Source organism: Etheostoma cragini, chromosome 19 (assembly GCF_013103735.1).
Source record: "Etheostoma cragini isolate CJK2018 chromosome 19, CSU_Ecrag_1.0, whole genome shotgun sequence".
NCBI lineage: Eukaryota > Metazoa > Chordata > Actinopteri > Perciformes > Percidae > Etheostoma > Etheostoma cragini.
In genome coordinates this window covers 16,673,517-16,700,128 of record NC_048425.1, presented here as the reverse complement: position 1 = coordinate 16,700,128, position 26,612 = coordinate 16,673,517, and the positions used below count along the sequence as shown (strand labels likewise).

The 26,612-nt window shown below is 39.0% G+C and overlaps 1 protein-coding gene and 2 long non-coding RNA genes across 7 annotated transcripts in view; all 3 read left to right on the top strand.

Annotated features, from left to right (window-relative positions):
• LOC117962106 overlaps positions 1-3,542 on the top strand; it is an 18,493-nt gene extending 14,951 nt beyond the window's left edge. Inside the window, exon 3 of the long non-coding RNA XR_004660571.1 lies at positions 3,531-3,542. This is a non-coding gene — a long non-coding RNA (uncharacterized LOC117962106). The remainder of the gene's footprint in view (positions 1-3,530) is intronic.
• The window catches only part of sorcs2 (sortilin-related VPS10 domain containing receptor 2), a 356,230-nt gene that overhangs the window by 217,149 nt on the left and 112,469 nt on the right, over positions 1-26,612 (top strand). The window lies entirely within an intron of this gene.
• LOC117962105 overlaps positions 3,971-26,612 on the top strand; it is a 23,665-nt gene continuing 1,023 nt past the window's right edge. Inside the window, exons 1-2 of the long non-coding RNA XR_004660570.1 lie at positions 3,971-3,982; positions 22,487-22,491. This is a non-coding gene — a long non-coding RNA (uncharacterized LOC117962105). The remainder of the gene's footprint in view (positions 3,983-22,486; positions 22,492-26,612) is intronic.

Here is a 26,612-nt window from a genome sequence, read left to right as displayed (position 1 = left end):
CATTTTGGGATATAAGTTAAGGCAGACTGTATTGTTGACTGTGATGTTCAAAACTCAATAAATTACTAATTACAAAAAGAATCTAAAACAGAAAAGAGACTTAAAGTAGAGTAGCGGTTCGCTGACTTCCAGGGTAAGAGAGAGCTCCCCTCTCTGTCTTTGACTTGTTTAAACCAACACCAGATGGATGGAGTCAGGCGGTCTGCTGGGATGGAAGGCCAGTCCGACATAATGTTTGATGATGAGTTTGTCTTTTAATTATCATCAGCCTAATCACACATTTCATATCCCTTTATTGATCCCAATGGGGTAGTAAGACTGGGAAGAGTAAGACGAGAGGACATGAAAAAAAAATTTGAGTAGAGATAGAAGACTAAAAAGCAAGGTCAGGTGAGAGGAAGGGAGGAGAAAAGAGGAGAGGAGAAATAGAAGAAAAAAACAAGGGGAGGAGAGTAGATAGAAGAGATGAAGGAAAACAAAGAGAATTTAGGAGGGAGGGAGGTGAGAGAAGAAAAATAGCAAGGAAAGATGAGGAGAAAAAGAGAGGGAGGGAGGGGAGATAGAAGAAAAAAAGACTTGATGTTTAATTTATTATCAATTAGGTAAAAACAACAGGTGCAGGGGTGCATATAGAATAAAGAAAAACAATCAAACCAGCCTCAACCCTTCCAACTTTGGAGTTACAAAACAATAGCAGCATTTGCCCTTCCTCTGCCACTAACTAATAAAAGGGGAAGGGAGAAAGAAGAAAGAAGAAAAAAGAAAAGGAGGAAAGAGAAAAGAAAAAAAGAAAGGAGGGGAGAAGAGTACGAAATAAATCATTAAAAAAAAAATCACTGAAAAACTGGTAATTTTTTATCTGTGTTTTGTTTGTTGTTCATGTTTCCGGTTGAAACCAACAGCGAGAATAGGGGCTCATATTTATAATGTGCATACTAATTGAAATCTGGTGGAACACAGTTTTTGTTTATAATGTTACTTTGGTCTTAAGTGTTAAAGATCAAAGGTGATTAAAACCAATGCGCTCTGGATGGGAAGGAACATTCATGTGTCAAAATGAAAATATGGGAACTGTAATATGGAATATGGGGCATCATTTTGATTGGGCAGATTTCATTGGGAAATGGAAAGGAACATTGGGCTGAAGAAACATAGAGATGACCCCCCCCACTCATTATCTTAATCCTACCCTAGTTACATAAGTAGAGTAGAACAATCACTCTTTTGGCAATAGCAATCAACTTTCTTAGGCTGTGATACGTGTCTTTATTATTAGTTATAATTATAATTGTAGTGAATAAAACATTAAGTTCTTACCTTTTTTCTAATTAAGCAGCAAGTCAGCTTGCTAGTTAGCTAGCTTTCTCATGTAGGTTGCTCAGTACTTGCTCATATCGAGCAAACCACAGTTTAAACCAAGTTAAAACCACAAAATCAAAACACAAACTAAGAATTTACCAAAGACAGAAAAAAATAAAAATAAAAATAAATAAGGATAAGTTAGAGAAGGAGCAGGCTAAAGCATACAGCATATTAGGGCCTGCCACTACTTCCCTATATCATATTATTATTAAACAAATAGATAGGCAAATACAGCATACATTTTTCCAGGTCTTGGAAAAACTGACAATATACAACAATACCTTTACATTACAATGTTTCGGTCTAAGTATTGTTTTCTTTAATCTATTTTTAAACTGAATGATATTACATATACAGCACAAAAAGCCATGGGTATAAGGGCTTATTTGCAGTAGCGTCTTTGCATTATTAATCCGTTGCTTAAGTTAATAGCATTCTCAACTTTGTTTACTTCATAAAAGCTGAAATTTTTTAAATGCATTTTCTGAATTCACAAGTTTTCCACCTGCTGCTCTATACTACACAAATCTGATATCATTAGCAGGTAGTTAGCTGATTTCTGAAGTATTTCTAGCTGGCTATTCAGCTATTGACATAGCTTTCTAATTCCACCAAGCGTTCATGCAACACTAAATGAGCCACCCAAAGTTCTGCTCTGCTTGTTTAAACAAAATATGTAACTTTCTGCCGCTAGGCAGAAAAACAATGGATGTAAACACAGACTTTTCAGAACTTTGTTTTGTGGCGTTGTGTAGCGGCTAACTGTGGATGTGTCATGTCTCCAGGGCTGCCACGGCGGGGAGAGAGGCAGGAAAAAAGGGTGGGGTATCTCGCTAAATTAGCATTAAATTTGTCTTCTATCTATACAGCTTACGTTAACGCTAATGTAAGCTGGCTAACGTAATCGTGGGTTAGCCCAGTGCTGTTAAACGTTAACTTTACCTTGATTAAAACTGTTATTCTTAAAACAACTTAATGAACATGTTGAACAAAATTGTAACCTTAGAATGTTAACGTTCCCCACCGAGCATTAGCATGAGCTAATGTTACTTGTCAACATAGCACGTTAACCTGGATCAGTCAATATTGAAATGTATCAATAAATATGATCTCTGCTGTATTACTGTGTTGTAAGTATCATGTAATCAATGACAAAAGTATGCTGTGTGGCAGAAATCTAGCCGTATTTACGATTACTCTTGAGCGTATTGTCTGGGTGCCTGTGTTCAAAGGGGTCAAAGGTTTCATGACGCTGTCACTACCCGATGTAAGTCAAGTGCAATTATGAGTTGCGCATGCTGAGATTTATGGCATAAGGAGTCATACTGAAATTTGTGAAATCCAAAAAATAATAAACTTTTCTTATTACAAACATTAACAGAAGATGGAAATAATTTGAAAAACGTTTTAAAATTAAATAACAGATTTACAATGTACACATTGTTGGAAACATTTAGGATAGTGTAAGTAGACAACGCAACAAAATATGTACCATATAGTTGTTTGTAGACTTTTTAATGCAGAAATGTTACATATTGTACCTTTAAAGCTCCACAGTTGCAAAAGTCAAGGCATGCAGATTCACCACTTAGTGATGCAAAAAACATGTTAGGTTGCAGTGACTAATTCAAGACGTGGTACTGGAATATGGACACAACTCAAAAAAGGTTGGTTAGTCTAAATCAACGGAAGTACATTTCTAGTACGCCGTCTGCTTTCCCTCTCTGTGTGTTGCCTTTCTCGAAATCCCTTCGCTTTGGGAAACAACAGCAAACTTAGAGCTAGCGAGTTGCACGCTGAAAATGGCAAGTTTTTAAGTAAATTTATATTTTGCAATTAGACAATTGCAAAACATAATTGGACTAGGTGGAGAGATTATATCTCCAACCTGGCCTGGGAACGCCTCGGGATCCCCCAGTCGGAGCTGGTTGATGTGGCTCGGGAAAGGGAAGTTTGGGGTCCCCTACTGGAGCTGCTAAGTTTCTTTCCCAAGACTATTTTGCAGAGCCAACAGCACTAGAACAGTACTTAGCAGCGCCCAAGATTGGATTGTGATTGGTTTAAAGAAATGGACAATATTTTCTTGTAACCTTTGAATTCTTCCTACAGAAGGGAAAAAACAGAATACTAGACTTCTGAACACAAGACACCAGCTGACATCATGTTAGAATCTGAACAAATAGCCCGCTAATTACGACTATAAATCGCTATAGAGCTAATGCATGCAGGTAGATGCACCCCCGCAGGTTTCTCTCCCATACATAAGCCAGGGCCCACTTGTTGCCATTGATTCCCAGTAATTCAGTAATAACTGTTTACTGTAGGTGAGTGCTGGAGGCTTCACACTGTGTCAGCCCACGCCTGGATGTGCTCTGCTGCACACACAGGATCATCTATCTTCTCTCTATCTCAGCCAAGTCAACTAGAGTAGCAGTTTTTTTTAAGTATTAAAAACCTGAGCCCAGAGAAATATTGTACACAATCTATTATGGTTTATTTTGTGATGCTCACAGGCTTGTGGATGTGATGGGCTGTGTGACTGTGATTGCATATGTGTGTCCTTCTCTCTCCGAGGAAATCGGGTTACACGTTATGTAATTGCCATGGACTCTGTTTTGGTGTAGCCCAATATCAGCACTACATCAACAGTTTTAAACCGAAAAGACAGACCCACCCCCCAAGGCAGAGAGTGTGAAAAATATAATTACCAAAAGACATTAACAGAAAGTTAATTTAAAGTTCCTTAACAATAGTACAAACCCTAGAGGTAGGATTATAGTAAGTCAATATGATAGGTCCAAGGGTATAAGTCTTATAATGTTGTTATGTTGTTATACAACATGTACCTTCCTCAATGCTTAGTGGCCACCAGCTTTACCAAAGTTTTTCCCAGGTTGCCTCATCTGTCTACTGTCTCCTACATTACCAACGTGTTTACTGGCAACTTAATATTTTTTTCCATTAGAAGAAAGTTTGAGTTATTGAGTCTTAAGTTCTACAGAACTGTCACATGGAGGTTATTCTCGCTTTGCCAGACCATGCACTTGCAGAGCAGAGGAGGGTCTGACTAGTCCACATAGCATTCCGGGATGGGAGAAAAACGTGCTCTGGTTTATTGGCATTTCCTAAAACAAATTACAATCGTCGTGGCCGGAACTAAGCTCCGCACGGAGCAGCTGCGAAATAGTACCACTACTACTGTTGTTGTAGAAATTCTCTACAGATCAAAGAAAACATATTTGATCTGCAGCTCCTACATGGAACTGCATCTTGTTTTTTCTGCTGGAATGGTCCTCAAGAGGGCACTTGATGAGGGTTTTTTGGCACATTGGATGGCTGTAGAACGCACTTGTGTAGATGTATTCAAGTTTGTCTACCATAGGAGCCAAGAGGGCAATTTTGAAGCAATTTTTTTCCAACATGGGTGCCCCTGCCCCCTGCCTTCTCTCCCTACCAGTCGGTTCACTGATCACAATATTTAAACCCAGAAAAATCTGTAATTTTAAGATAAGTCTGTTACATTTTTTGTAAGCTGCCAAAAGTGTGCTCTTTAAGGGTTCTCCCTGTCAATATACAGCTTGGAGGCATCGCCTGAGCGTATGACTGTAAAAACACTGCGGAGAGCACACATGCTGCATTTTAGCGTACACAAAGCGGCAACTGCAGCTCATTCAATAGCAGGTGTGTGGAAGATAGAGAAAGGGAGGTAGTTATCTGTAACATTATAGCTGTGAACGCTGTCGGTGTGCCTTGCTAGTAGCTGCAGGTTAAAGTGGAGCCCATGGGTTGGCCCTGGAGCTAGCTAAAACTTCAGCACAGGCTCACTAACTTAAGGTAGGCTGATTTTTAATGTTTAACAACCATTAAGCATTATGTAAATAATTTGGCAATAACTTCACTTATACTCAAATAGTGTATGATGTCGTTTACAACTAAGCGCTCTGAAAGCCCAAGGAAAACACTGCCTTTAGCCTCTCTAGTTGCTCTACCTTTGGGAAACACCAGATGATAGGTCAGAAAAATCATATCACAGAGGTATTCTTAGAAAGAGTAATTTCATGCTATTTTGTAACATGGTAATCATGTAGGGAACTTATTTATTGATATATTTTCATCGATCCAGCTTACTATGATGTGCTACTCTGTCAAGTGGCTCAAGCCAGCCACCAAGCTGATGTGTAACAGTGTTTCCCATACATTGATTTTTTTAGTGGCAGCCTGCCACAATATCTACATTGACAGCCACAGACAATAATTAGCTAGTTAGCACAGCCAACAATCCCTTTGTCTCATTCCCAGTCTAGGAGACTACTTCACTAAGAAGAGCGTGACTGGCGGATCCAGATATCTTTAGTTAGCAGCTGTAGTAACTGAAATTACTCAACGCAAACCCCAGTGCCCTAAAGTGTATAATGGCTGCAAACAGACAGTTCCTGATCCGGCAGGTACTGGGGTGTGAGCTTGGTGAATTTGAGATGCTACAACCATTAACTGAAGGTACCACCACAAATAGCATCTAATTGTGTGTACTGTAATGATTTACCATTGGAAAAATGTTCAACATGCTCAGTGTTTTTTTCATGATTGTTTTGATAACAACGCTGGGCTTCCCCCTGATTAAATTTGCTACGTGAAATTTGTTACAGTAGCTGAATGGATAGTCAACTTCTCTACTGGTGTATTAGCACATTATGTTAGCTAAGTGTACTTGCAACTATTTCATTAGAATGACGTGACACACTGAATAAACATGATTAAAGTTACATGGATAAAACTTGAATATATTAAAATGTCCACCAACGTGATTCTGAGTCACGTCAGATAGATTTTCATTGGCAGTGGTGGTTGTTTAACAATGATGACAACTACCATAATCCCGAACTACTCCACGACCTCTTTAAATTTTGTCTTTTTTTATGTTTGATTGAGAGACCCTTACTTATTGAAACATAAAAGAGAAAAAAAATGTTGCCACTATTTTTTTTTTTTAAACTCTGTAATGTGTAGAGTATGTAGTGTATGCATTTAATTGAAAATAAGGGACCAAAATTGCAGTATAATCTGTTGGGCTAGATGATTTGTTACACAGAAGAACCATCTGGGAAGCCATCATTGGAAACTGTTTGGAAAAAGGGTTAAGGCACTTAAAAAAATACCTGGCAGGAAATGGATTGGATAGCAACCATATTTACTGTTAGTTTCCATTCTGGTCCTCAAAAAACATCTTTGTGCCTTAGACTGAGGTGTCACAGAAGACATGACCCATGTGCTAGTAGCTATAGATTTAATGCAAAACATGGGTAGAGAAGGAATCTTTCCTGTCAACAAACTTGAGCCTTGATAGGATTCCAGCCGACCTGGTTTCATTTGACCTTGTGAGTAGACCCCTAAATCTGCTACTACCACTTTTGTGTACGTCTGGCGTATTGTCTTGGCAGTGTATTTCAATTTCTGTAGCTCATAAGAATGAGATAAAGGACTCATTTTACTCATTCTACACATCATAAAACAGACTGTGTATAGACTAGTCTGTATTGAATGTTTGTGTGTTTGACAAAAGGTGGCTTAGCTATCCAATTGATTCAGTCACCTCCCCCTCTTTCTTTCTCTCTCTCTCTCTCTCTCTCTCTCTCTCTCTCTCTCTCTCTCTCTCTTTCTCTCTCTCTCTCTCTCTCTCTCTCTCTCTCTCTCTCTCTCTCTCTCGCTCGCTCGCGCACACACACACACACACACACACAGAGCAGTTGTTAGTGATTATTTGTGTATATGTTGTAGTAACAGCTCGTTGAACAGGTCAGTGCTCAAATTTCACCCTTCCTGTTCACTTTATAAACATTAGATAAATTAATCAAAATCATTAAGATCTGCATTTCAAAGACAACACCTATGAGACACATACAGTTCACAGTTCAGGTATTGGTCCCTGATGCTATGGTGGTGCCCCGTTTTGATTGTTTGTCAATTTGGAAAAGGTATTCATACACATTCATAATTTTATTAATATTGATAACACATCTTTCATAAACTGATAATAATTGAATCTGCATCTTCCTAATCCCCAACACGATCTGATTTTCCCTTGTGGGAGTGTAAACTAACCATGGAAAACTGGTTAGGTGGGAGGTGATGTGATTAAAATCCCCTGATATTGCAAAGGATGCATCAACCTGTTGAGTGTGTTCTGCATAGCCTCGTAAATGACGTCCCTTGGCAATAGAGCCCCTATGCGCAGTGAAATGTTAGGAACAATGTCAAAAATGTAATTATTTCATCTGCCAGAGAGGAGGAGAAATAGAGAAAGAGCAAAGAGGGCTAGAGATGAGATGTGGTGGTGTTATCAAACTCAAGGATGAAGGGTCAATAAAAACAGATGGCGTTGAAAAGCATCTTGTAAAAGTCTGTTCCAGTGCTCTCTGCAAACAATGCAAGTTTATACTTTGGAGAGCAAAGGTCAGTTTTACCTCAAATCCTCTCTCTGTCACTGTTTTCTGTCTCCACCCATGTGTCTTCCATTCCCATCCACTCAGAAACAAACTCTCTTTCTGCAACCTTTATTGACAATGAACAAACATGACTACAAACGATAGCAGTCATTTGCATTCAAATCAGACTTTTTCTGTTTTTGTACTGTGGTACAAATTGTTATAACGGCAGTTTGCTTTGCCAGGCATGAAACTTTAACAAGGCTGGACTCTGTACCCTCTTCTAAATCAGCAGTACAAACAGGACTCAAAACAACTATTCATCATCCTTCTGCCTGCACAGAAAAATTACATTACATTTTAAAAAGAGATAGGACCTTATTTGTGTAACTGTACCTTTGTGCAAATGAAAGGGGTGTTTGTTGTCTGTAACTCTAATTTGATAACCAATATTTTTAGCATATGTTTTTGTGTCCTTATTAGGGTAAGTTGCTTTATTATTTATTAAAAGATTGTTATTGGAGTTTAGCACTTGCCGGTATGCTGTCAATTTAGCATGCTAACAAGCAGAGATCTGACATCATGTTCAATAAGGATTAATATCAACACAGCTTTCTTGCCAACAGCAGCAGCATGCCAGGAAGCCCACTCACAGTATTTTGTAGCTGGGCAGATGCAACAGAGCTACTAGTGCTAATGTCACTTTTGGAGCTAGGGATACTAATTAAACAGAAATGTAATTGCAACATAACATGAAATTACAAAACATACAGTATGTAAAGTGTCTGGTATACTGCAACAGTGTGTTGTGCTGCAATATCATTTGAGTATGTTACAGTACAGATTGTGAAAGCACACTGCAATGTAATGTAAGTACAAATGTTGCAATATGAACTCAACATAGAAATTACACACAAGATCTACATCTCATGGGCTTCATCAGCAAATAGACTTGGCCCCTATTTTGCCCAGGAAGGGAAAACAGCCAGAGCACCAAGCATATCTTCTCCTCTACAACACCATGAACTCAAAAGATTTATCTTGGAGATGGAAAAACCTAATAAGACATGACAGATCCTTTGTATAAAGACAACTTCAGAAAAAGAAAGCATGGAGTTTGATTGCAGGAGTGCTTGGAGTGGAAGGTAGATACTACTAGCTTATTCAACACGTGATTGTAATTGTAGAGACAATAAAATCTGTGAGTTGGGCAGGCAAGACACTCTGCTTCTGAGACGCTCCTGGTGTGGTATGGCGCTTGACGAAACAAAACTGCAATGCATCACCAAAGCAGCAAAGACACATGCCCCGTGCAAAATCCACATCCCTTTTGTGGCTGGGCTGTCAGTCTGAAAAGAGTCTTGAAGCAACAAGGCGACAGCACCCGCCACAGTATTTAACACGGTGCTGGTAAATCTGACCCCTTCTCACTTGGTGGATGTAGACAGTCATATGCAGTTGAAAATGTCACAACTTAAAAATATACATGTATATGTTATATACCAAGGCGTAGTGTAATTTCACATGCCATTTAACTTGAAACTCACACTGACATGATTTTCCTTTTCTATCCAAGGTACCTTCCTTTTAAATATTTAAAGCTATAACCTCCTGCATGAGACATTCTAAGTAATGACAATGGTCGGTTAAATTAAATACCAATAATTCCTACTCCTAATACGTTACAAACCCCATTACTAACCTGTTAAAGTGTTTGATCTCAGTTAATTTTCTTTTTTTAGCACTCACCAATTAGGAAGAGCCACACAAGTCGTTATCAAAGTTTGTCTTTTCCATTGGTTGCTTTCTTTTTTGGTTTTTAGTACTCCTGCTGAATGTGTAGGTCTTTCAACAGCAGCACAATCACTGACTGAAACATTTTAAACATACATGATTAGTTTGTATCAACTCATTTGGCAATGGCTTGAATGTTACAGACTTCAATAATATAAAATAATTGCTCATGACAGCTTTATTGTCAATTGGGGTATGCAATATCTTGACATGCCTAATAATGAAGGCATTATTGCTTTAATATACATGCTAAAAGGCAATTAGTCTTTTGTTTTTTTTTAGTTTATCAGTGCCACAAATGTAAGATAATCATTAAGCTGTCTTCTTGACTCTTCTCTGGTCTACAGAAATTGTCTATTGTCACTAGATTATTTATTCACAAAAAAGGGTTTATTTAACAAACTAAAGTAACAAGAAAATGCAATTGTTATGGGACAACTGTATAAGAGCTATGTCATTTAAAGAAATAGACCTTTTGGCATACTTTATTATTCCTGCTAGAGGCATGACATTGGCAAGTCAGTTGGTCAGTTGATCCACTACTTTGGTCCACACTAAAATATCTCAGTATTAGATTGATTTCCACATAATTTGGTACGGACATTGGTGGTTTCCAGACGATAAATCTTATTGATTTTGATGACGTTTCCTGTCCGATGACGTACAACTATTGAATGGATTTCAATGAAATGTAGTTCAGGCAATCATTTCCCCCAGGAAAAAAAATAAAAAAATAAACCATTAAATGGCAATTTCTGGAGAATTTTGTGCAAAAAAAATGGAGAAATCAAGTCTTGCATGATATGTGCAAAACTGTAGGGTTGAGAGCCTTTGCATTGTTGTAGTATCAACAGATATTAGGGCATTCAGCATTTACATTACTTACATTGTTAACTTCTTATGATATAAGAACTGACCCAGACAATGTGCCAAACATAATGAGCCACTTTACAGAGACAGTAGCATATGTCAGCAACAGCTGAGAAGATTTGGGTCTGTGGTGAACAGGTCCAGGGGTCCCTTGTGTAGGGACCAGGGACCCAAAGTTAAATTAATGTTGAGGGATCAACTAAGACCACTGAAATTCTAAAGAATGAGAACCACTTATTTACATAAATTCTAATCCTTTAACCGTCAGCCTCTGTGCCCCACTTACTGTATTTACCTTCTGGGGGGAAAAAAGACTATTTGTTCATTTTATAAAACATTGAATGAATTATTTACAGTTACATTTAGAGATGCACCAAGGTTAGAGAAGCACAATAGTGGCCCAACGTTGCAGTATCGTGTATATATAGTATAGTAGCCCATGGCTCAAATGTGTTTCATCAGATTTCTTCTCATGTTTACAACTTTGTGCACATTCAAAAAATAACTCCCCCCATCTCTGTTGCCCGAGATTTGGAGAGTTGTAATATAGTCTGCTGTGCATGTTTTTGCGCCGCTGATACAGTAGTAGCTCACTCAGACCGTCTGACAGACACAGAGGCCCATTTGGGTCTCGGTGTCTTCATCGTAGGTCTATGCACGGATTCAACGCGTCACAGCCCCCAGCAGAGTGAGTCCACTAAAATGAACTGAAGTTGCTACACTCACCAGCCGTGCTGCTCACAACTATCTTTACAGAGAGAGGGGTCACAAAGCAACAGACGGGTGTTTGATACTCAGAGCACATACCTGAAGCCGGGGAAATGCACCTGGGATGGATCGGGAAAAAAATGTTCTCAGTTTTCGAAAATATGAAAATTCCACAGACAGGGAGCGCTCTTGAACCCCATCACAGTCTCTGAAAGCACAACTAGTCGATCACGAGTGGCTCACAGGTAGATCTATAGATAAACTCATCTTTCAGAAATTTGACTGATTGGGTTGACACGTCAGCGTGAGAAATCGGCGTGTGAGCGTGTGAAACCACTCAAATGCGTGTGTCTCACGGCCAAGACACACGCTGTTTTTAGTTTTTTTATTCCAAAGTGTCCTCAGAACTGGGGAACAATTTATTTTTGGCAACCCCTTATCTTCTAAGGATGCACACAGCTATGTTAAACTTTATTTTCATTATTGTTACTATTTTATTTTACCTCTACACAACAGCACACAGCGTGTGTTGACATCACTTGAGACCATAAATGCACTTCTGTAAAGTGGTTCAGGCTAAACTTACATATTTTGGATATCTCCTATGATAAGTAAAACAGGTGGGACGGGCCCAGTAGGAGGAGCTGCAGTTAGGTTTGTGTCCTGGAATTGTAAGGGGATGAATGGTCCTGTGAAACGTTCTGGGATTTTTTCCCATCTTAAACGATTGAATACTGATGTTTTGTTTTTGCAGGAGACACATTTAAGGTTAGAAGATCACACCAGACTCTGTAAAGAATGGATTAATAATATTTTCCATTCCAAATTTAATAACAGATCTCGAGGGGTAGCAATTTTGATTAATAAACAAATTCAGTTCTCACCAAACACCATAATTGCAGACCCCAATGGTCGATATGTCATTGTTTCTGGCCTGCTATTCCAAATACCCGTTCTTTTGGTGAATGTCTATGCTCCTACCTGGACGACACTGAATTTGCCAATAAGCTTCTGTCAACCCCCCCTAATTTACATACACATAGATTGATCCTTGCAGGAAATCTTAATTGTACAATTGACCCATTGCTCGATAAATCTAGCCCTAAATCTGTTTCACCTTCTCCAATGCCAAGGGTTTTTTCAGACTTTATGAGACAAAATGGCTGTGTAGACCCTTGGAGGTTTCAAATTCAAACTCCAAACAATTATTTCTTTTCTCATGTCCACCATTCTTTCTCAAGGATAGATTACTTTAATATAGATAGTTCATTCATCCCCGCAGTGATATCTGTTAAATACTTGGCCATCATCATTTCAGATTATGTACCACTCATCTTAGACCTTTCTTTCACTTTGAACGTTAGAGAGGTATTCTTCTGGAGACTTAATTCCCTGCTCCTTTCGAATGAGAAATTTTGTGAACATGTGGCTACTAATATAGATACTTTTCTTGAAGTAAACAAAAAAGAAGGTATATCATATTCTCTACTTTGGGAAACCTTAAAAGTGTACTTAAGAGGACAAATTATCTCCTATGTATCACATGACAATAAGAAATGCCGCAAACAAATTCAAGTTGTGACATTTTCAGTTTTTAATTTAGCCCGCAAATACTCTGAAAGCTCTTCCCCAGAATTCTATAAAGAACGGATAGCTTTACAGTCTAAGCTCAATCTTCTAACCACCAACCAGGCTGAATACTTACTACTGCAGACCCGGAAAACTCACTGAGTACGGAGAAAAAGCTAGTCGATTGCTGGTCGGGGGAAAAATCTGGGAATGTCCCCGATTTTTGCGACCTGTCCCCGGCTGGATCGGTCCCCGGAAATGTCCTGGTTTTTACTGTTTTAGAAGCCGTATTTTACGATGCTAAAACCACTGATTATTTACGTGGAGTCTGGTAGGTTTGGCGAACGCAACGTTGCGGACTTTTATGTTTTAAAAAGGATCTTATTCTTTAACAGAATGGTCGACCTCCCTAGAAATCCTTTCTATAATGTTATCAGACACTTGGAATATTAATCTGAGTCTGTCAGTAGCAAAACAAGCACTCTTATGAACTTAAATACAAGCTGGACAATTATCCTATTATTATATAATAATATTATTATAATTATCCTTCCATTGTAGCTTGTTTCTGCCGACTGGAGCGATCTCGTACTGCATCAATGTCAAAGAAAATATGTCCTCAATAGTTTTTATTGTATCTGATTCTCAAGCGGCTGTTGCAGAAACAAGCCTTGAGCAATAAAGCAAAAGCTGTCAGTAGTTCAGTAAACATTACAACATTATGAAATATTGATACTTTCTATCTTGAAATATTAAGACTTTCTATCTTGAAATATTAGGACTATAAGGACTTTCTTTCTTGAAATATTAGGACTATTAGGACTTTCTATCTTGAAGTATTAGGATTTTTATCTTGAAATATTAGGATTTTTATCTTGAAATATTAGGATTTTTTATCTTGAAATATTAGGACTTTCTATCTTGAAACATTCCCCTCTGAGGTGTAGTGGAGTGGAGTAGTAGGTAGCAGCAGGGGTGGGTCTAGGATCAGACCTTTGGGGGCTCAGCTGCTAATGAGAACAGCTCTAGGTTTAGTGTCCCAGTTTTAAGTTTTACAAAAGTAAAAACATTACTTGTTTTGGAGGTAAATACGCTTCTGAGCTGAAAATGTCCCCGGATTTTGTCTGAGAAATCTGGTCACCTTAACAGTCAGCCCCCTCCCAGCTAGCAGCCAGCCCAGTCAGCGCTTAACTCCGGTGCTAAGGACGCTAACGGCAGTTTACTGAACCGTCGGGAAACAGACCCAGGCACCCGGTCCAGAAAAACGGCCATTTGTAATGTGACATCTCTCCCTATGTTTTGTTTTACTATTGCAGCTGCCTGTACAACTCTCAATCTATCAAAGTCCAGAAGGCTTGCTTTCAGTGCTAGAAAATTGCCCTGATTTGCTTTACTATTCCAGAGAAGCTGTATAGTGTAGAGCACAGTAATGTGAGCATGCTGATTAAAGAGTGCCTCATCAGCACGCACCAGGATGTGTTTAACATTGTCGCTCTGCCGGAAAAAGTCCACTTCAAGCTGGACAGCCTTCTGACTAGGATTACTGTTAAAATTTACTACTACTACTAGTAGTACTGCTATCAATACCGATGCCTGAAATTCAGTGCCAGTACCCAACTGTACCTTTTCTGTACTTTTCCTCTGTAATAACAAAAGATTAATTTCACTTTTAAAAATAATTCCAAACTGTTACCTTTTACTTAGAATTTTTTTTTAACATCATACAAAATGAAATACTGTACCTCCCTCTCCCCTCCCAAAAACCTAGTAAATCAGCGCGGTAGCTTTTATTTTTGTATTTGCATCATTTGGTGGAACATGTGCGTTCAAAAGTTGTTTTAGTCTTGCAAGAGAAAACTCTGATTGGACAGATAGTCTAGCTAGCTGTCTGAATTTACCCGGCTGAGATCTGTGGAGCTGTTATCCATAAATCCATAAATCCGCCGGAGTTTAAAATTCCAACACAAAGAAAGTGGAAGGAAGCGGACATTGGCAAAAAGACATGCATCTGGCAGAATTTCCTGCGGTACTGGAGCTATCCCAGATTATATTATTATTATTATTATTATTAATATTATTATTATTATAATAAGGTGGTGAGACCTGCCGAGAGGGTAATCCGCCAAGCTCCTAAGATGTCGACAGTCACAGACATTTTCTGGGAGGAGATTGGAGCGGAGGATGTTTTTCTGTTTGGGGAACACATTAAGGACACACAGTTTGGCATCAACAACCATCATTCTGACTCGTTGTCATTGGTTGTGTCTGTAGATAAGGTTGCACGACATTGCCAAACCAGCCTCGTCTCACAGAATTCCGTGAAATGAGCCCAAACTGTTAACACCCCATCACGTGGTGGTGTCACGGAATGTGTAAAAAGTTTGTGTGGCCACCACGGAAAACAATGCCAATGTAAAGTCAATGAGAAGATGACGTTGGTAGCGAGTAGTATGAAATCCCAAAGATTCGCATAAGGATATTGGTTGAGGTGGTGGATGGGTCAAACACAGGACTTTCATCCGAGAGACTGGGGATTGTGTCCTGTGTGTAATTATTCCTAAAGTTGTGTTCTACTTTTTTCTAAACCCAAACTTCTCGTTCTTCCTGTGTGTCACCAAACCATAAATGTTAACCCAAGGGGCTGTTTTTGATTTCATGGAATTTGTCCTTGGGCCCATCACAAAAAAAAATTCAATTCCATGAAACTACCATAGATTTTGAGTTAAAGAGCTGTGTTCATTTCACAGAATTCTCTGAGATCAGGTTGGCAAAACTCACTTTTCCTGAACTGCAGAAAGGGAGCTTGAGAAAGAAGTTCTGCAAAACAATCCTCTTTCAGGGATTTAGCCAATGCAAAACTGTGTGTGTGTGTGTGTGTTAGACAGAGAGACAAGTATAAAAAGCTTCAAGTAGACGCTAATATAATATCATATATTGTTCTTTAACTTATTAAAATATCTGACTTTACTGCCATCTGTTTTTGCTTCTTAAATATAAACTGTATGTCAGTAAATGTTATGTAAAATGATTTAAATATTTAAATTGAAAGTTCTAAAAAAAAACTATATCAACATTTACATCACAACACGTATAAGAATAATGATGCAAGGGAGCAATATTTATATAGCGTCTTAACAACATACATAGGACAGGCACCATTCATCATTCACTCACACATTCATACCCTGTTGGCCGAGGCAACCAAATAAAGTGTCACCTGTTCATCAAATTAACATGCAGACTCATTTAGACACAGAGACACAGTTGGCGTAGATCAGGAGCAATTTATGGTTTACTGTCTTGCCCAGGGACTGCAGGGCCAGGGATTGCACTACCACCTGAGCTACAGTGGAGATAGAGAAATATAGTTCTCTCTTTGAGAGACTTGTAAATTTAAAAAAATGTAGAAGACTTAAAAACAAAATATTGAATTAGATTCAATATTTCTTTTCATAATTATTGATTGTTGTACATGTTGTAATATGCAGTAGGCAGTTCTGAAACTAAATGTTTTGGGATTTACTGCATCTGTGTGTGAGCCTGCTTTCATCTTGCTGGGTTCCTCTTGTGTGAGTGTCCAGCAGCAGAGAAATGTAAGCCAGTCAGAGCAGTGCTCCCTGTCACTGAGGGTAAAATAAGTGGGAACTAAGTTTTGCTAGGCAGAGCTGACCGAGAGGGTCTTGGCAGCATAATGTCAGTCAGGGACCACATGGAGGTCCTTCTACTGCAAGTTGCTATTTCCCCCTTTTTTACTCTTTGCTGTCTCAGTTGTTTTTCTTTCTTTGGCTATGTACCACTGGCATTAATCAGATACAATATCTCTAAAGCAGCATTCACAAATGTAAAGCTGTATTAATCAATATTTTTATATACAGTATAATTAATTAATTGTCTGACTATGTGTAATTTGAAAAGTTTTGTCTTTTAGCAAAAAAAAGCCATTATAAACCACTGGACACTACCATCTGAACACTAAACAGCAGACAGACACAGTCTACACAGTCTAGATGGCAAACATCAGGGCTGGTTCTAGCCCATTGGTTGCCCTAGGCAAGATTGAATTTCGTGTTGCTGTATTGCTTTCATCTATTAATTCTCCTATAGTTGGACTTTTCTAATTATATCTAAGTCTGCACACATGTAGCCTAGGCATCATTTACTCCATCTTTTCGTTGTTTTTGGGGAAGTAACCTCCTTAAATGTGCAAATGACAATTATTCACCTGAATAATTTATACATTTGTTTTAATGTATTAAGAAACCCCTGGACTGTAATATTTCAGATGTGTTTGAGCATGATTTCAGCTCAGGTTCCAAACCTTGTGCACACTCAAGAAATATCTCATCTGTGTTCTGAGATTTGGAGGAGTTGTGATATGTTAAGAAAAATAAAATGACAATACAATGGTCTATTGCAAAAATAAAGTCACAATATTTTAGAAAATAATCTATCTGCACCACACTGTGTGCATTACGTGATTGCTCTGCTGATACTGTAGATCTCAGAAGTCCTGACTGGAAACGTCACGAGAATGTCAAACTTAGATTGATTGTTTTCCCTGAATTAGGAAATGATAGACAATTATCATCAATTGATTCAGATAATCAGGTTGACAACTAAACGGGTGGTTTAATAAACATGTTTTATTCTGCTTGTCATTCTAATTCTACCAATAATGGGAAGTAGACCTAAGGGCAACACGCACCCCCAACACATTTGACGCCCCAGGCGATTAGCTATTGCTAAAAGCTGAAAAGGCAGATAGTTTTTTTTCCGGACAGACATCCAAAAATAGACTGAATACTGGACTTATATTCAGCAGGTGACCACAAACATGATTCTAAATAATGCTAATGTTTTTCTGTGCCAGGTTTAAGTGTAAATAGAGAATTGTTTGCTTACAACTCTAAGGGTATTTTCAGCCTGTCCTACTGTCCCCATGTGACCAAAAATATAAAGGAATACAGCGTTGAAAAAAATATCATTTCATGTGTTTACTTTAATTGTGTCTCTGTTTGAAAACATGTAGCATGATACAAAGGGCACAATTATTGGAGCTTTTAATTTTGACAATCAAAATCAAAAGCAGGTTCGGCCATTCCCCCAGTATTTTTATTTATTCTCGACACCCGCCACCTACTTGCACATGTCTGAAGAATAAAAAAAAAAAACACAAACACAGCAGGAATTCACAGTTGGTAGCATGCATCACATGGTAGACACATGGTAACATAAGCTTACCGGTAGCTTGCAGCCTGACTTTTTCGGATACTGCCATTGTCGGAGATGACAGAGAAACAACAGAACTGGAAAATCTTCCTTCTTCACTAAAGTCACCAGTGTAGCAAACCTTTGCCTTCCCTGTGAGTGAGTTATGTAGACAAACAAAATTTCAAGCATGTGGAATCCATTGGACATTGTAATTCTTTTGTGCATATCTTTTGTGTGTGCCAGTAAGAAACCTTGAGCCGTATGCCACGGGTTGTCCTTCCTGCATTATGAGGGTTCCTACAGTGACCATGCTGTTAACCCAGTCAGTAGGTTAGGTTTGTTTTTCTCCCACACCGAGTTTCTCCATCCTTTCTAGTTCATATTTGTTGTCATAAGGACAACAATGGAAATTAGCACCAGGGCTTTATTGTGTTATTCATGACTTTGTTTTTTAAAGTATGGTGCAAAGCTGTATCAAAACTTATGATGAAATGGTCTATTAAAATCAATCAATCAATCTTTCAGTGCTAAAGGCACCTTTCTGGGTGGGTGAATAACTGCAGTCTCACATTAGCAAAGCTTTGAGCTGCCCAAATTCGCAGTCCTTTGCTTTATTTTTCAGGTCAGTCACATATGCTTCAATTGACTCACCTTTTCCTCGGACACTTGTCTCAAATACATTATGTCCCTTCTTGGCTCACAATACTTTCAGTATGTCTAAATCATCCATATCATCGTAAAAGTCAGTGGTATTAAACACCTCTCAGCCACATGTCTCAGCCACATGTAGAAAGCTTGCACACTTAACCTTTTCTGTTTTTTTTCGGATTCCGCTAGCTATGAGGTACAACTCGAACTTTTGGATCCATGAACGCCAATTTTCCGGCAGGTTTCCCTCCAGGCACAAACTGTTCGGCGGCTTTAGCTGCTCCATTTTTTATTTCTGACACCATGTAAGATATCTTATGCTGTCTATATGAGTGTATAAAAATGACAGAGACGGAGACCAGGGGCCTGTTGCCCCAGGGGCCTGTTGCCCCTAGATAAAGATATCTAGGATAAGTGAAAAGCGCAGCTTGACCTAGTGTGATCCGCTCATTGCGGCTTGTCCCACTTAATCTCCCAAGCTTCCTGTAAAAACCTGAAGCTGTAGAGACCACGGACGCTGCGCTGCTCATCTCTACTTTTACAGAGAGAGTGGACAGTGGCGCGATGGAAAGGTCTGCCGGTAGGCAGCGGCCACCAGGCACCGGGCAGCCGCCACCGGGCAGCGGTCGCACGCCAGGCAGCCACGACACACTACTGTCCCCCCGGGAAAAGTCCCAACTCTCCCAATTGCCGCTTCGCATCTGGGTGCCGGTGAAACCATTTCTAACCATCTAAACAACTGCAATAGTAGGGGTTTTAATCAAACTCATTGACAAATAGTGTCAAATAATGCATGTTAACAAAAATAAAGCAGAACACATTCAAAAGACAACGTAATAACTGTTAAACAAGTTTATTTTGGATCAGAGCGGCAGCTGATTTAACACATGAGACTCCAGAATTAATCTTAGCCCGGCTGTTAGCCTGCTCATGACAAGGCCAGCCGCAAAGAATAAATCTCCATGGTGACATTGCTGGGTTTAATTCAATCTGATTTCATGCAACCGAGTCAAAGCTAAATTCATCCAGGATAACTTGAATACCCAAGCTTAATCCCTTATCAGGGTTTCGTGCAACAGGCCCCTGCATGTAATGTGTAGCCGTGCTTGTTTACTGTCTGCTTATTTTACAGTATGTTGGAAGTCACTCAACATGTAATCAACTTGATAGCGCCTCTGCCGGATAGCGTGGCACACTACACATTACATGATGGTTAATTAGCTAGGTTGCTAATTCCACCCACCATGCTTTCATGCTACATACTGGTTATAGAAAATAAGCCGAATACACCGACGTGAGTGCTGTGCTTTTCTACGCTCTGACAAGTGTGTGTAAATGCAACATTAAGTTGTTTAATTACATTAATTTGTTGTAAGTTGGCGCATTCCAGAAGAGAGTTGTCATGGAAAAGAATACACCCAGTGCCAGAGTTAGTATGACCGTGGTGTGTATGGTGGCAGTTGACTCTTAAATGGAAGCCATCTGTAACAGAGGAAAGTCTTTCAGGTGTATTCCTATGTAATGAGTCAGTCTCTCTCTCACTCACTCCCACACACTCACAGCTGTAGGAAAGGAGGTACAGTTTTTTTCTTACGTCATGTAATTAAGTCAAAAATAATTACTCAGGTTCCTCTCCTCCCTGTCACCCTCATTTTCTCTTTTTTACTTGACAGAGGAATGTAATTAAAAAAGAGAGAGGTTTCCTGAGGTTTGTTCGTCTCTGCATCTAATGGAGAGCTTAGACCTGCTGTCTATCATGGACAGACAGAGAGGGGATACAGAGGGAGACTTGGAGGAAGCAGGAGGAGATAGAAGAAGCGATGATAATAGAGAGATCTAACGATGAGAGGGAGAGTGAGGGAGAAAGGTAGGAGACAGCCTATGTGAACAGAATATCAAGCTGACAGAGAAACTGTAAAGATCAGGAGGGAGAGTGAAGAAAAAAGTTGTTGTGAATTGAATTACAAAAGTTTCTTGTGTCACAATTTGCAATGTAAAAGTTTGTTCTGATTTGTCTCAGAATATGGAGAGTAAACTCCAGAAATGTTCTTTAGGTTTCCAAAAGGTTTTTAGGGTTACTTAACTGTCCAAAGAAAGCTGCAGAGTAGTGGATGAAGGCAAAAAAGACAGATAGTGTATCCTGTGCAAGTCCTTATCAGAATCAGAATCTGTTTCATTGGCTTAGTAAGTGTGCATACAAACAAGGAATTTTACCCAGTGTTTTTGTTATCTCAATATACGTAAACAGCTAAAAACAAGAATAACATGCTTGTTACGGCCCCCAGTTACAGAAACAAACCAAGGCTCAAAAGGGACTGGAGGATGCACAATAAAAAATGATGCCAGACACAAGGTTAACAATTAACCAATAACCGTTATTAAATAATGCAGAAATATTTCCAAAATTAGCAAACAAAGAGAAACAAAGACACTAGAGACCCCGGACAAAAGGAATAAAACATGGGAAGACTCCCCCTAAATTACCTAAACAGGGAAAAGTAATCCTAGGACTGTAACAGCTTACTTGAGTTGTTTCGTTATTTGATAACTAATACTAAAACTCATGAAAAACTATTTGTATAGGGGCAAGTAAAAATTGACTACTTTGACAAGTAGAATTTTGTCCTAACTAGTGTCTGAATAAAGTATTTTTTGGGTCTAATATAACATGACATACAGTTCCAATTACAGCATGATTTAGGAATTTAGTGTGTAATTAGGGTATTAAAAAGTATAAAAAGTAGTATAAAGTTTTTTTTTACTGTAAATATCACATATCTAGTGTTTTATTAAGGTAACTTAATGGAAATAGTGCAAAGGGGGCAGATACATAAATACTGGCACATTGCAATAACAAAAATATATACAACAAATGTCTGGGATGTGAATGTAATGATCAATCATAAGACCTTGATCTGTTAATAATTCCTGAACTGCAGGCTTGAGCTCGTTTATACACAACTGACTGACTAAAATGTGCATGTGAATTACTTTAATTCATTATTCTCTGCCAAGTCTTGTCGCTTATACGCACCAACTAGTTATTGCTTTGGCATGGTCTGAATCTGACTTAGGAAGTTCCCTGAACACTGTGGCAAGAAGGACTTGCGCTTCAGTGAATTTTTGTTTTGTTCCGTTGATCAAAATCAGTTGATACTTTCGTAAATTAAAAGAATGACGTGTTTCCACAGATATACCCAATTGCGTTGAACAATGTTGGCATACAGTTTGTAACAAAATCATTATCCATTGAACCTGACTTACCCGGCTCACTGGGCAAAGCTGAATAGCATGTTATGGCTAATAGACTACAACTGGTACACTGCTAAAACCTCCAGGTTATTGTGATTGTTTTTATGTTGTCTGTTATTTGACTAAACAGCTGTATTTCTGTTTCATTATTTCATGCCTTAATGCAGAGTTAGAGCAACAACAGAAGAACTTGAACATAAAAAGGAGTTGCTTATGCAAGACATTCTAACTAGATAGAATTCATCTCTGGACATGATAAATACATTGTTTAAATTGAGATGTACACTAAATATTTTATTTAACTGCTACTTTATAAACAAATGCTGGTAAGTTTTTGCAGAACAGATATTACAGCACTTTTGTTCATATAGCAGAACATTTAAAATAAAATTGCACTATATACACTACTTTTTAATTCATTATTTCATTTGGCGATTAATCGCCAATAATCAGGGAAATGGTGCGATTAATTGCTGCCCAGCTCTAATATATATATATATATATATATATTTTTTTTTTTTAAACATTTGTGATTAGTGATCACAACATCCTGATAAGAAAGAAAAAGAAAACATTAAAACATTAAAATTGTTAGATCTGGGATTGCATCATTCATATCATCATTGAAATAGTAGCGTTGTCATCACAAGGGGGTGTCTAAGTTTTTTTTTTAAGCTTCTGCGCTGTTAACATTGTCGCATGTAGCTACATGCTTACAGCAGTAAAAGATGTCATCTTGGCTGCCAGTGTTGTTAAATTCTCCCTAATTGTGGGTCACATTACTCCTGGAAAAATTCCGGCAATGTCGTATTTGGCTTAAAAGCCTTTATCTCTGATTTTTGACTTTAGAAACTGCTGCCACACTCTATAAGTGTCAACCGCTAACTATAGTAGCTACATGCTGATGGCAGTAAAATATCTTATCTTGGTTGCTAATGTGGTTAAATTCTCCCCAATTTCGAGTCGCATTACTGCTGAAACATGTCTGATTTGGTAGTGTTTGGTTCAGAAGCCCATATCTGTGATTTTTGAAGTAAAAAGTGCTGCTTCATTATATTACAATCTAACGTTAGCATACTTCAACTATTAAGTAGCTGCATGTTAATGCCTAAAAGCTGTAATCTTGGCGGCCAATACTGTTCATTCCTCCCCAATTTTGGGTCACATTGCTGCTGGACTTGACCAGTTGTGTAGTATTTGGTTTAAAAGCATTTATTGGTGATAATTCTCAGTAGAAAGTCCTTCTATATGCTCTGCTGCAGTAGCTTTAGCTGCTTTAGTAAAACAAAACAAGAACGCAGCAGTTATTCCAAGAAACACGCTGGCCAATCAGAGCAGACTAGGCTTTTTTGGGAGGGGGTTTAAAGAAAAGCTCCAGCAGGCCGTCTTGGAACAGAGGGTGAATACAGGTGCAGCAGCCATTGACAGTATGAGAAAGATAAAGTGTTTTTGGAACATTAAAGCATGTAAACATGTCCCAGTACAAAACACAGAAAAAGTATGACCTTAAAAATGCAATAAAATAGTTCCCCTTTAATGCTTGTGAGGGGGTTTAGGTGAAAGGATTCATATGTCTTTGTGTGCCTGTGTGTTTTCCACCAGTCTTTTCTTTGAGCTTGAGCCAAGATGGGAAATTTATCAAGTGTGTTTGCCAGTCACCTCCACTCCACTCACTGTAGTACATGTGCCACCAGGGATAATGTGTATAATGCATAAGGACACCTTCAGCTAATGGATTTGTGCTGTAGGCAAGGTGGAGAAAAATGCTCTCAAACCTCTCACCTTACTGTACTTAACACCTTGCAGGACAACGTGTTGCCCATGTTTGCCTTCCTTATTCTCCATTTCAACCAAACATACCACTTCTCGCCTTGCCCTAGAGAGGTGTGAGTGTGAGTGGACTGTTCTGTACAAGCTGACGCCTCAGAGGAGACTGGGGTTCAGTTCTGTTGTTTCCATTGTGAATCAAGTTGAAGATGAACTTAATCCAGTGACATTTTGTTGATAGTCTGACTTCACTGAAGACATCTACCCGGGGAGTGCGCAACAGCGGGACCCAGTAATGAGGCAAACGTCGTAAAATATTGAGAGCTGAGAGCCGTAGCAAATACATTTGTCCATTTCCGTAGCAAATATCCCAATAACATTGAAGAGCCAAAACTGGTCTACGTTGACTATAGCTCCCCATAATGGCTGATCATTGCCAAATTTGGTATCAAAGCCTCAGAGCGGCATGCTGAATGAGCATCACAAGTTTCGTGTTTATAGCAATTTTTGCCAAATTTGGTAGAGAGCATAGGAATGGGATTTCGACCAATAATACCAAGTTTGGCTCTGGTACCTATTAATTTGGCCAAGACATGCTAAAGTATGTGTTTTGTGCTTAGGAAAATTAGTTTGGTTGTAAATTTCACAAGTAGTGCAATTGCATAGTTAAATGTAGCAAAATTCTTTTAGTAACTTTTGGTTATGTCCATCTAGACATGCTACCTACCACCTACCAGTACCTACCAGTTCCCCCAGCCTGCCTATGGTCCCCCACTAGCTAGAAATGACGATAGGTGTAAACCGAGCCCTGGGTGTCCTGCTCTGTCTTTGAGAAAATTAAAGGTCAGATGGGCCGATCTAAAATCTTGCTTATGAGGTTATGAGGTCGTAAGGGGCAAGGTTACCTCCCCTTTCTCTGCGTTGCCCGCCCAGAGCATTTGGCCCACCCATGAGAGAGAGACATAATGGGTTTCAAATCAGCAAAGTGGCAGTTGGTCTAGGCCACACCCCTAGCCTCCCCCCTCTCTCCTTCTCAAAAGATACAGACTCAGAAATGGCACAAACTAAGCAAAGCTCATTGTGGGACTGGCTCCAGTTGCTGTAATTCCGCACCAAGGCTGAATTTTGTGAATGAGTCAGATACGGTATTAGGTCTATATAAAAGCATCAAAAGAGCACCTTGTCATTGGATCTTTAAATGTTACAGGCTTATAACAACCACATTCTTTAATATTCATTATGCCTACTCATACATCCAGATAAGACAGCATTGCTCTATTACAAAATGTGCATATTGCACCGTGGGTCAGAGAGAAACAAATTTTTTATTGCTCTGTACGTCTGGCACATATTGCAGAATTGACAAATAAAGTTGACTTGAAGTGGCTCTGAGGGTTGAAAGGAAGTGAGGACCCAAATGCAGAGGCACTGGCAGGCAGACAGGAGAAAGTTTGTAGCAAAGATTTATGAAGTCCACAGAGAAAAGGGTATTTAAAAAAAACAGGAGCAAATACACTGAACACAAGCACACAAACAAAACAATCTGACCAAGGTCAAGGGGAACACAAAGACTTAATACACTGAGACAACAAGAGGGAGGTGGCACAAGGGCTGGGGAACAGGTGGAAGGCATCAGGTAATCAGTAGGGGTGGGAATCTTGGGTCACGATACGATATTATTGTGATTTAAAACATATTGCAATATTCTGCGATATATTGCAATTTATTACCAACTTCCTTATTTAGTCCCCAAAGGAAAACATTGTCAACATCTGTTTGTACATCTCACATGAATTTTTATTGTTGTAAAATGTGACTGACAAGCTGACTAACTAACCAACACTTTCATGAATATGTTATAAATGTTGTGTACACCTGGCAAACTGAACTGTTTGCATTTAATTAAGGTGGACTAGACTGTAATACCAACCGGTATGCACTGCTGTGCTACTACAGGTGTATTTTTACAATGCAACTTCAGTCCTTCAGCCCCTAGGGATTTAGAAAGGCAATAACTGTTCAATTTAAAATAAAACATGTTAGCTTACATTCAAATAAAATGTTGAAATTAAATAAAATGCAACATGTACTCTTTAAGAAAACATAATGTGCTACTGTTTGCTGCCAACCTTAGTACTAACAAAAGTTAAACATTTTGTGTGCGCAAACTTGACGGGGAGGTGTCCCGCTAACAGAACAGCAACGGCCATATTAAAAGCGTTGTCAGTGACAACCACCAGGTTTTAGTCTGCAATCCCCCATTCTCGTGCTGCATTTTGCAGAAGGTGAGCAATGTTTGCCCCGGTGTGACTTTAATGTACTGCTCTAGTTTGGAGAACGTGAGACAGCAGTTGCCAGTCTGTGAGAGAATAAGCTGTAATAGTCACATAGGACTATTACGTAGTGACGTATCTTGGTTCCAGTGTTTTTAGCAAGTGACAAAATCCCAGATTTTCCACAACGTTGTATGGACGCAGGTCTTTGCACATGAAGTAGGGAATGGCTTGAGTTGTTTTCTTCGCTTACTCTGAAGTTCAAGGTAGCTTTGTCAAGCTAAGTGTGTCCAGTGTTGGTTGGTGTTTCGGCGGAGCTGGTTTAGCATTAGCTTTACCATCCTCGGCTGAAGCTAACTCTGAATTTGGAGGTAGATTTGTCAAGCTAAGTGTGTCCAGTGTTGGTTGGTTTTTCGGCGGAGCTGGTTTAGCATTAGCTTTACCATCCTCGGCTGAAGCTAACTCTGGATGTTGGCGTGTGAGATGAGCCCTCGTGTTGGTGGTATTCCCGGAGTATTTTATTTGCATACGACACTCCTGCAAATCCCATGTCTTATATCCATCTCAGTTGTCCCCTCCTTGTTAAAAATTCCCCAGAAGTTCCAAACACTTGATTCAGTACATTTGTGATTTCTTTCTCTGATGCTGCCATGTTTATTTTATCTACAGTGGGTACGGAAAGTATTCAGACCCCTTTAAATTTTTCACTCTTTGTTTCATTGCAGCCTTTTTCCAA